This window comes from Hemitrygon akajei, chromosome 1 (assembly GCF_048418815.1).
Source record: "Hemitrygon akajei chromosome 1, sHemAka1.3, whole genome shotgun sequence".
Taxonomy (NCBI): Eukaryota; Metazoa; Chordata; class Chondrichthyes; order Myliobatiformes; family Dasyatidae; genus Hemitrygon; species Hemitrygon akajei.
Window position 1 is genome coordinate 26,540,241 of NC_133124.1, and position 9,450 is coordinate 26,549,690.

The 9,450-nt window shown below is 41.0% G+C and overlaps 1 long non-coding RNA gene across 1 annotated transcript; it reads left to right on the forward strand.

The window, feature by feature from the left end:
• The first annotated feature begins 853 nt into the window (after window positions 1-853).
• LOC140725019 (uncharacterized) lies at window positions 854-8,140 on the forward strand. Its single transcript, XR_012098239.1, has 3 exons — window positions 854-6,656; window positions 7,147-7,232; window positions 7,993-8,140. It is a non-coding gene; the product is annotated as an uncharacterized lncRNA (long non-coding RNA).
• The last annotated feature ends 1,310 nt before the right edge of the window (window positions 8,141-9,450 follow it).

The window sequence follows — 9,450 nt, forward strand, 5'->3', positions numbered from 1 at the left end:
CTCCTATGTGGCCCTTCATTTTTCTATCATCCATGTGCCAATCTAAGTGTCTCTTAAATGTCCTAGATGTAACCGCCTCCAACATCACCCCTGGCAGGGTGTTCCACACATCCACCACTCCTCGTGTAAAACAACTCACTCCATAGAGGTGTGCAAAATGATTAGAGGCACAGATCATTCACAAGAGGCAGTTTGTCCGTGATTTTTATGTCGCCTCTGTGATTAACAAGACTTTTCCACCCTTTCTCCACAGCCATCACTCGATTCATTCAGTCTCTCGTGGTCCTCACCCTGTCACAGACATTCCTTTTGTTCTCACCAGCTAATCTCTCTCAGTGACTTAAAGCTTAGGCATTCAGGAAGTTTTCTGTTCAGGTTAAAGCTTGCTGTCAGCTCTTGTTTCTCTTTCCACAGATGCTGTCTGACCTGTTGAATATTCTGTTTTCATTCATTGTGCTAACCATATGAAGAATACAAAAAGACAGTAGGTCTGCCAGATCATGTGGAACTGGATTATTTAACCCTTTAACAACTCCGGACATGTGAGGATACATGAGGCACATGCCGAAGGCAGAGTAGTTTTCCCCTTTCTACTTCCCCTGTGTCCCCACCTCCCCACCTCCCTCCAAATGCTATCCCAGTCAATTTCAGGCTAGCTCCAGGTTGAAAGTGGTCTGACGTTTAGTGACATGAAGTGGTAGCTGGCAAATGTGGACAAGGCAGAAGGAAAGTCAATCTGACTTAGCTCTGATTTATGAAACCTTGGTGTTACTAAGTGCTAGATTTGCCCAGACCCTGGAGCGTTCACAGAGTTATAACCCTGCACTGTTGAGTGCTGTGTGGCATATATACAGATACCCAATTATACTTTAGTGAGATATAGGTGTAAGAGCAATTCAGAAGCAAGGCAGAAAAATAAGAGTCTTTTCTTTGCCGTGTCAAGGAAACAGAGTTCTATCAATCAGCAAAGTTCAAAGTAAGTTTATTAACAAAATACGTATATATCGCCATATACTACCCTGAGATCCATGTTCTTGCAGACACTTACAGGAAAAGAAATAAATACAATAGAATTTGTGAAAAACTATAAATAACAATGACTGACAAACAACCAAGATGCAAAAGAAGACAAATTGTGCAATATAAAAAAGTAAATAAATAATACTGAGTGGTAGAATCTTGAAAGTGAGTCTATAGGTTGTGGAGTCGGTTCGGTGTTGAGGTGAGTGAAGTTTTCTGCGCTGGTTCAATGGGGGTGATAACTGTTCCTGATCTTGGTAGTATGGGACCTAAGATTACTGTTTTTGAAAGAAAGGTGATCTGACATTCATAATTGAATCATAATTTGAGAGTGATGGTTTCATAGAAGTGCGAATGATCAAGCAGCTACTGTTTGACTGACTGCATAATATGTACTGGGAGGATCTTACAGTGCTCTCACTTTGTGCTCTGTAAGGGATTTTAAAGTAGATCATGAGAGCTGGACACTCATGTGAGTTCTTGAACAATTTATTTCCAGCTGAGGCTCGCAGCGTGGGCCGACAACTGCAAACGATCCGCTGAAACCATTTAACTTTTAAAAGCTGGGACCCAGGTGCTCAGAAACTCGGTAGAACTTTTAAAATTCACTTTAGCAGATGGGTGGGAGGAAAGCTGAGAGCACACTTTAACTTTCCCTGAACTCGGGCTTGTAGGATCACTCAGCTGTAACACACATGCCTGTTTACGCAATCGCTCCCTATTGGAGTGTACCGGTGTGGTCACCGATGGACTCAAGGATCAGACGCAGTTGTACTGAGTACCCCAGTTACCAACACACTCATATTCCCTGCTGGTTCTGAGTAGAAATGCTTGTTGTTATTGGAAAGCTGCCAACAACTAATTGTGTTCATTATGAGCCTGGCCTTAATAAAGAATGGATAGAATAATGACAAAATAGAGATTAGAAAGAGAATTTTTCTATTTTGTACCTGATATAGAAAGCATCCACATATGGCAACAAGGAAGAAATGGCCTAATTCTACTCCTACAATATGTCTTAAATCATTTATCATAGAACACAGTACAGGCCCCTTGGCCCACAATGTTGTGCTGACCTTCTAACCATACTGAGATCAATCTGACTCTTCCCTCCTACACAGCCTTCCATTTTACTTTCATCTATGTGACTCTCTTAAGATTTCTTAAATGGCTCTAATTTATTTGCCTTTACCACCACCCCTTACAGGGCATTTCATGCACCTACCATTCTCTGTGTGTAAAAAAAATTACCTCTGACACTTCCCTCTTTACATTTCTCCAATCAACTTAAAATTAAGCTCCCTTGTGTTAGTCATTTTGGCTCTGGGAAAACGTCTCTGGCTCCAGCTCTATGTCTCCCATAGACAAAAGTCTATGTCTCCAGCTCTATGTCTCTTGTACACCACTATAAATACATCTGCCATCTTCCTTCGCTCCAAAGAGAAAAGCCTTAGTTTGCTCAAGATATCCTCATAAGCCATATCCTCCAATAGAACAATTTGAGTTTACTTGGTGTTTATCTCTCAGAAAGGTCTTGGAGCAACTCACATAGATATAATCAATTTTTATATTGTGCATCAAAACATCAAAGCCTTCTTTCAGCACAATTCGTCATTTATTGGAGACCTGAGGTTTCCCCATTTATTAGTTTCTTATCTAATTCACCCCATGTGTGGAGACCCAGACTTCATTCCCTGTATCTAGGTAACTTCTTTTATTTCTCCTTGACTAGCATAAAAACTAGTTGCCAGGAATCAAGATTCTTACTGCAGGATACCCAGCCTCTGACCCTCTCTTGTAGCCATGGCTTTTATGCTATTTCAGTGATCCGCAAGAGGTTGTACTTGTCACCGGTAATGCAGTGAATGTCAAGAAGAGATTCTTCCTTGCAGGAAATATTAATCACTTTGCTGATGACAGAGAATTAACAGATGGAACTGTAAATGACTCGATGTGGAGTGTACTTCTGTTTGTGAATACAACTTACCTGCATAATTTTCCCTCTTAGTTCAAGTTTCGTCATGATACTAACCTGAATGGGTATGTCACTGCCGTCCAAGATTTCATCAGCAAATGTGTAGAGGACTGTGTACCAATGAGTTCAATTCAAGATAGAGAGCCTACTGGCTATGTGTTAGGATAACACAAGATAGCATCCTTTCCTCAATGTCAGCAAAACTAAAGAGCTAGTCATTGACTTCAGGAAATGGGTGGAGCACATACTGTCTGTGTCAATGGTGCAGAAGTGTAGTTTAAAGTACAAACTAAATTTATCTCAAAGTACATATATGGCACCATATACAACCCTGAGATTCATTTTCTTGCAGGCATACTCAATAGATCCGATAACCATAATAGAGTCAAGGAATGACCACACCCAACAGGGTGGACAGCCAATGTCCTAAAGACAAGAAATTGTGCAAATACGAATATGGGTGCGAGCTTCAGCTAGCGATCATCAATAGCTTGACTTGGTCCAACCACATGAAAGCATATCAACAACTCTACTTCCTCAGACAACAAAGACATTCGGCATGTCCTTCTTGACCCACAACAATCTTTAAAGATGCACCATTGAAAGCATCCAATCTGTCTACAACAGAGGTTGGTATGCCAACTGCTCTGCCCAACACCACAAAAGAAATTACAGCAAATTGTGGACACAGTTGTGTCCATCAGAGAAATCAGTCTCCCCTCCATGGACTCTGTCCACACTTCTTGCTGCCTCAGAGAAGCAGCCAGTGCAATCAGACACCATCTACACAACATTCTGTTTTCTCTCCCCTTCAACTAAGCAGAAGATATAAAAGCCTGAGAACTTGCATCACTGGGCTCAAGGACATCTTCTGTCCCGCATGATAAAACTGTGAAACAGACCTCTTGTACATTAAAAATGAACTCTTGACTTCACAATTTATCTTGTCATATTCCTTGCAACTTATTGTCAATCTGCAGTTTGTTTTCTCTGAAACTGTAATACTATACATTCTATTTTTGCTTTTCCCTTGTACTACAGTACCTTAATGCACTTATGTTTTGACATTATCTCTGTGCAAAGCTTGCAAGACTAATTTTCACTATATCTTGGTACATGTGAAAATAATAAAATTGGGGGTCTACTTCGTCGAGCACCTACACTCCATCTGCAAAAAGTGGAATTTCCTGGTGTCTAATCACTTTAATTCCTATCCCCATTCGCCTTCTAACATGTCTGTCCGTGCCCTCCTCTTGTGCTACGATGAAGCCACTTTCTGGGTGGAGGAGCAACACCTCATATTCCTTCTAAGTAGCCTCCAACCTGCTGGCATGAACATCAATTCCTCCTTGCAGTAATTTTTTCCCTTCTTCCCTCGTCTTCTATTTCTCACTCAGACCTCTGAACTCTTCTTCTTATCTGCCTATCACCTCCTCCTGGAACCCACCTCCTTTCCTTTCTCCCGTGGCTCAGAGTCCTATCAAATTCCTTCTTCTCCACCCTTTTCCAAATGTCATCTCCCAGCTTCTTCCTTCAACCACCCTCCCCCTCCCCACTCGTCAACCTTCACTTATCACCTTCTAGCTTGTCCTCCTTCCCCTGCCCCCACCTGTTTATTCTGGCATAATTCCCCCTTCTTTTCCAGTCCCAATGAATAATCGCATCCTGAAACATTAACTGTTTATTTATTTCCTTAGACGCCGCCCAATTTGTATGTGTTGTTCTGGGTTTCCAGCACATGCAGAATCACCAGTACTGTAACCTTGTGGGTGGAGGTGCAGACAGTTCTGAGGTATACATAATACATATTCAGCATAATAATGGAAGTGCTGCCTAGCTCAATAGCCTTTCCTGACTCCTGCACATTCAGCAGTCATGTGATATCATGTGGTGTGAATCAAATTGGCTGAAAATGGGCTTCGATGATGGGGATCTGGGGAGGATGGTCCATTCATTGGTTTTATGTGAAGACCAAACCCTCAGCATTTAACTTTGTTCTCACATTATGGCATCACCACTAGTGAAAAGGATAATTTTCATATTGCCTTTTATCGTTGACTTTTAGTTCTCTGTGCTCCCGACCACAGGTAGCAGGGCTGCAGAGTGATCTGGTCCAAGCACTCAAGTTCAGTTAGCTCCACCTACAGCAAGCTACTTCATCTGTAGTCTCAGATTGTTGTCCATGAGGCATACTGTACATGTGGCTTCGTATTGTTCCTTCACCAGTTTGTCTGTCCCCTGTTAATACAGCGTTAATTCCTTGATTTGATCCCACCTGATCAGATACAACCTGTAGCTATTCAGGAAGGCAACCTGTCATCTTCTCAGAGATAATTATGGACAGGTATTAAATGTTGGTTTTCCCCTTGATCACATGTCCCGAGAACTGATCTTTTTAAGAAAGCAGAAGTTGGTCCAGTACTCTGACCATGGTACCAGACTAGTGAGCCAAAGGTGCTGAACTGAAATCTTCATGACCCCCTTACTTCAGATCTCACCATCGTGAGATTTAAAGCATTTCATTCTGGTAAATAATCAGAAACGCTTCTGAATTTCTATTATCTACCATCTCATTACTTTCCTTTCATCACTACCATCAGGGAGCAGGTACAGGAACTTGAAAAGCCACAGTCAACATTTTAGGAACAGCTTCTTCCCCTCTGTCATCAGTTTTCTAACTAGTCCATGAGCTCATGAACACTGCCTCACTATTCCTATTAACTCTATTTATTAATTATTATTAGCACAGAGTGGCCCGGTAGCATAGAGGCTAGCGTAACACTTTACAGCACCAGCGACCGGGGTAGAGTGTCTGCACGTGGGGAGTTTGTACATTCTCCCCATGACTGGACGAGTTTCCTCCAGGTGCTCTGGTTTCCTCCCACGTTGGGTTAGGAACTTGAAGGGCGTGCTATGATGGTGCGGGAAGCATGGTGAAACTTGTGGGCTCCCAGCACATCATTTACACAGACAATGCATGTGTTTCGCTGTTGTGATGAACAGGTGACAATAAAGCTAATCTTTGTCTTCATTTTCTTTGTATACCTTGCAATGTATGCTGCCACAAAATAACGTATTTCACAATATATGTCAGTGATCATAAACCTGAATCTGATTCTGAATTTTTGATATGCATTGAATTGATTCTTCCTTTAGTAATGGAACCCCATAGGTTTGTTGTTCAATTTTTGAATCTCGTCAAGACTTTCAAACATTGTGGGGACCTTTTCTGAATTATTTTCAAAACCTTTGATTCGTTATTTAAGCTCAGATGTTGGCTATTATTTACCTTCTTTTCTCTTAATGAACAGCTTCGGTCTTGGTAGGGGTTAGACTCTTTTTTCTTTTGTAATAAATCAGTATAATTCAATATAACTATTGATTAACTTAAATGAATACGGGGTACTGTAATAGTTATTATGAACATATATAATGTAACTGGTAGTTTTTAAAAATCTTTTCTGACCTTTTATATACACTTTCTTGTACTCTGTATTCTTCTATGTAGAAACTAATAAAAATATTGGAAAAGAAAGGAAGTAATGGAACCTCACCAGCTTTGGCTCATACTTGACTCCAGTTTGACACAGTGTGAATGAACCAAGGAGAGGAGGTGATTACTCCCAAGAACTAAACATCAGTCACATCCCAAGAACTAAAAGTAAGTGCTGTATTTTGGGAAGTGGCAAGCAGACTGTTTTGAACCTGATGGAAGTTTATTCGTAGTATGTGATAGGAAATAGCGTTTTACATAATTTATGGTTCAGTGGGAGATATCTTACATCAGAGACATGGCAGGAAGTGAGTATTTACTGAATGAAATAGGAACCACAGCTGTACAATGCCAGCCACCTGCAGTCTGACCTTGTTTCCCAAGCAGCACACACTCACTGTCACATCTGTTACTTCAGAGATATCCAGATTGACTGGAGTGGGGCAGTGTTAGTTTTGGAGTCAATTATATAACTAATAATCCTTTGTTTTTGTTCTAGAGACTGCTTTGTTATCGCTGACATATGTTGTGAAATTTGTTGTTTAGTGGCTGCAGTGCATAAAATAGACTATCATTTACAATAAAAATGTATTAAAAATGAAATAGGTAGTGCAAATAGAAAGCAAAAGTAGTGAGGTAACATTCATTGTCCATTCAGAAACCTTATGGCGAAAGGAAAGAAGCTGCTTCTAAGCGTTGAGTGTGTGTGCGTCTTCAGACTCCTGCATCTCATCCCTGATGAAGGTAACGAGAAGAGGACATGACCTGGGTGGTGGGGAGTGGGAGGGGGCAAACTGAAGAAAAGGTGATTACTATCAGTAAATCTTTAGTTTTTATAGTGTATATTCTAAATTTATACATTTTAAAAGCAGAGTTCCTGATTTTAAAATGAGTGATCTGTTCACAATGATTGCCCTGAAGTGTTGTTGGATTTCCCATTACCCCCCTTCCACGCGACTCAAGTAGTGGGAGTTTGGAGCATGCAATTCGATCGCGATCTGATTATTGTTGTGTTTGTTATTGAGGGAGAGTGCCAAACACACCACGACGCCAGCATGTAGGATATTCAATTGAACTTTTATTGATAACTCTGCTTGTACAATATGTGAACTCCTCCCGTGTGCGAGTGGCATAGGGTTAACAGTATTAGCTACCACAGCAATTATAATCACAAACAGGATCATCACCATAAGTCCAGGAGCCAATGGATTTTTATGTAGCCTCCATCTTAGACAGTCCCTTGAGATCATGGGTGAGTCAATTCTACTCTAGTTTTATGGGTTTTATAGTAACTGATGAATTTGGAAACCACAGATTCTTGCACGAATGGGGCAGTAGGTGCTTTATGAGGTGGCTCGGTAGTTTGTGAGGTGCTGGACTCCTTCTGCTATTTACGGGCTTTGAGGTTCTCAATACCATCCTTAAAGACATAAGGAGAAAAAAGATGAAATAGTGATGTAAGCTAGCTAATAATATAAAGGATGATACAAGAATTTTTTTTCAGATACAGTGGATTCTGATTAATTGGAACACATTGGCACCAAACCAATTAAGATGCTGCCCCAATTAGCTGAAGAATCGTGGAACTAATTAAAAAGGTATATAAAAAGACAAACCATCATTTAACTGAATAACAATTTATGTATGTAAATGAAATACGGAACAAATTTGAACACTACCAATACCTCAACTGTACCATAAAGCTGTATTAGTCCCTAACGGTTATTAACAGAGGAATTTATCCGGAGTACACTGCCGTGTTAATTTGATTACCTGTAAATGAACAAAATCAGCGCAGACACCCAGTGCAGACTTCTTTCATACAATGGACTGCCTTCATACAATGCTTCCAGAGGTTTCCAGTCTTTTTTAGGCCATGGACCCATAACCGATGACCCAATTAACCGGAATCCGTTGTATATAAAATGAGGCAAGAGTGGATATCAGACTGCTGGGAAATGGCGTTGGAGACATGCATAGTTATTGGGGATAAAGGAGTGGCGGACAAACTTAGTAAGTATTTTGCTCCAGTCTTCATTGTGGAAGACACTAGCAGTATGCTAGAAATTCGAGAATGCCAGGGGAAAGAAGTGAATGTAGTTGCTATTACTAAGAAGGGGCTTGGGAAGCTGAAAGGTGTTATAGGTAGATAAGTCGCCTGGACCAGATGGATATACCCCAGGTCAGAGGTGATCTTTCAGGAATCACTGGGTTCTGGAATGGTTCTGAAGGACTGGAAAATTACATGTTTTAAGAAGGGAGAGGGTTGATGATAGGAAATTATAGCCTGACTTCAGTGGATGGAAAGATGTTGGAGTCCATGATTAAGGATTTGCTACCAGGGTACTTGGAGGCACATGATAAACTTGGTCAAAATCAGCAAGGTTTCCTTAAGGGGAAATTCTGCCTGACATATCTGTTGAATTCTTTGAGGAAATAACAGGCAGGATAGACTAAGGAGAGTCAGTGGATATTATTTTACTTGGACTTTCAAAAAGCCTTTGACAAGGTGCTACTTAACAGGTTAAGAGCCCATGGTGATACAGGAAAGACACTAGCATGGATAGAGGATTGGCTGATTGGCAGCAGGCAAAGTGAGGTAATAAAAGGGGTCTTTTCTGGTTGGCTGCCAGTGACTAATGGTGTTCCGTTGGGGTCTGTGTTGGGACCGACTCTTTTTACATTATATGTTAATAATTTGGATAAGCGAAGGAGCAGGTAGTGTTGAGGAAGAAGGGGGTCTGCAGCAGGACCCAAATTAGGAGAACGGGCAAAGAAGTGGCAGATGGAGTACAATGTATGGTCATGCACTTTGGTAGAGAGAATAAAGGTGTAGACTGTTTTCTAAACAGGGAGAAAATTTTAAAAATTCAGTGGTGCAAAGGGACTTGGGAGTCCTCACGTAGGATTCCCTAAGGGTTAACATGCAGGTTGAGGAGGTGGTAAGGAAGACAAATACAGT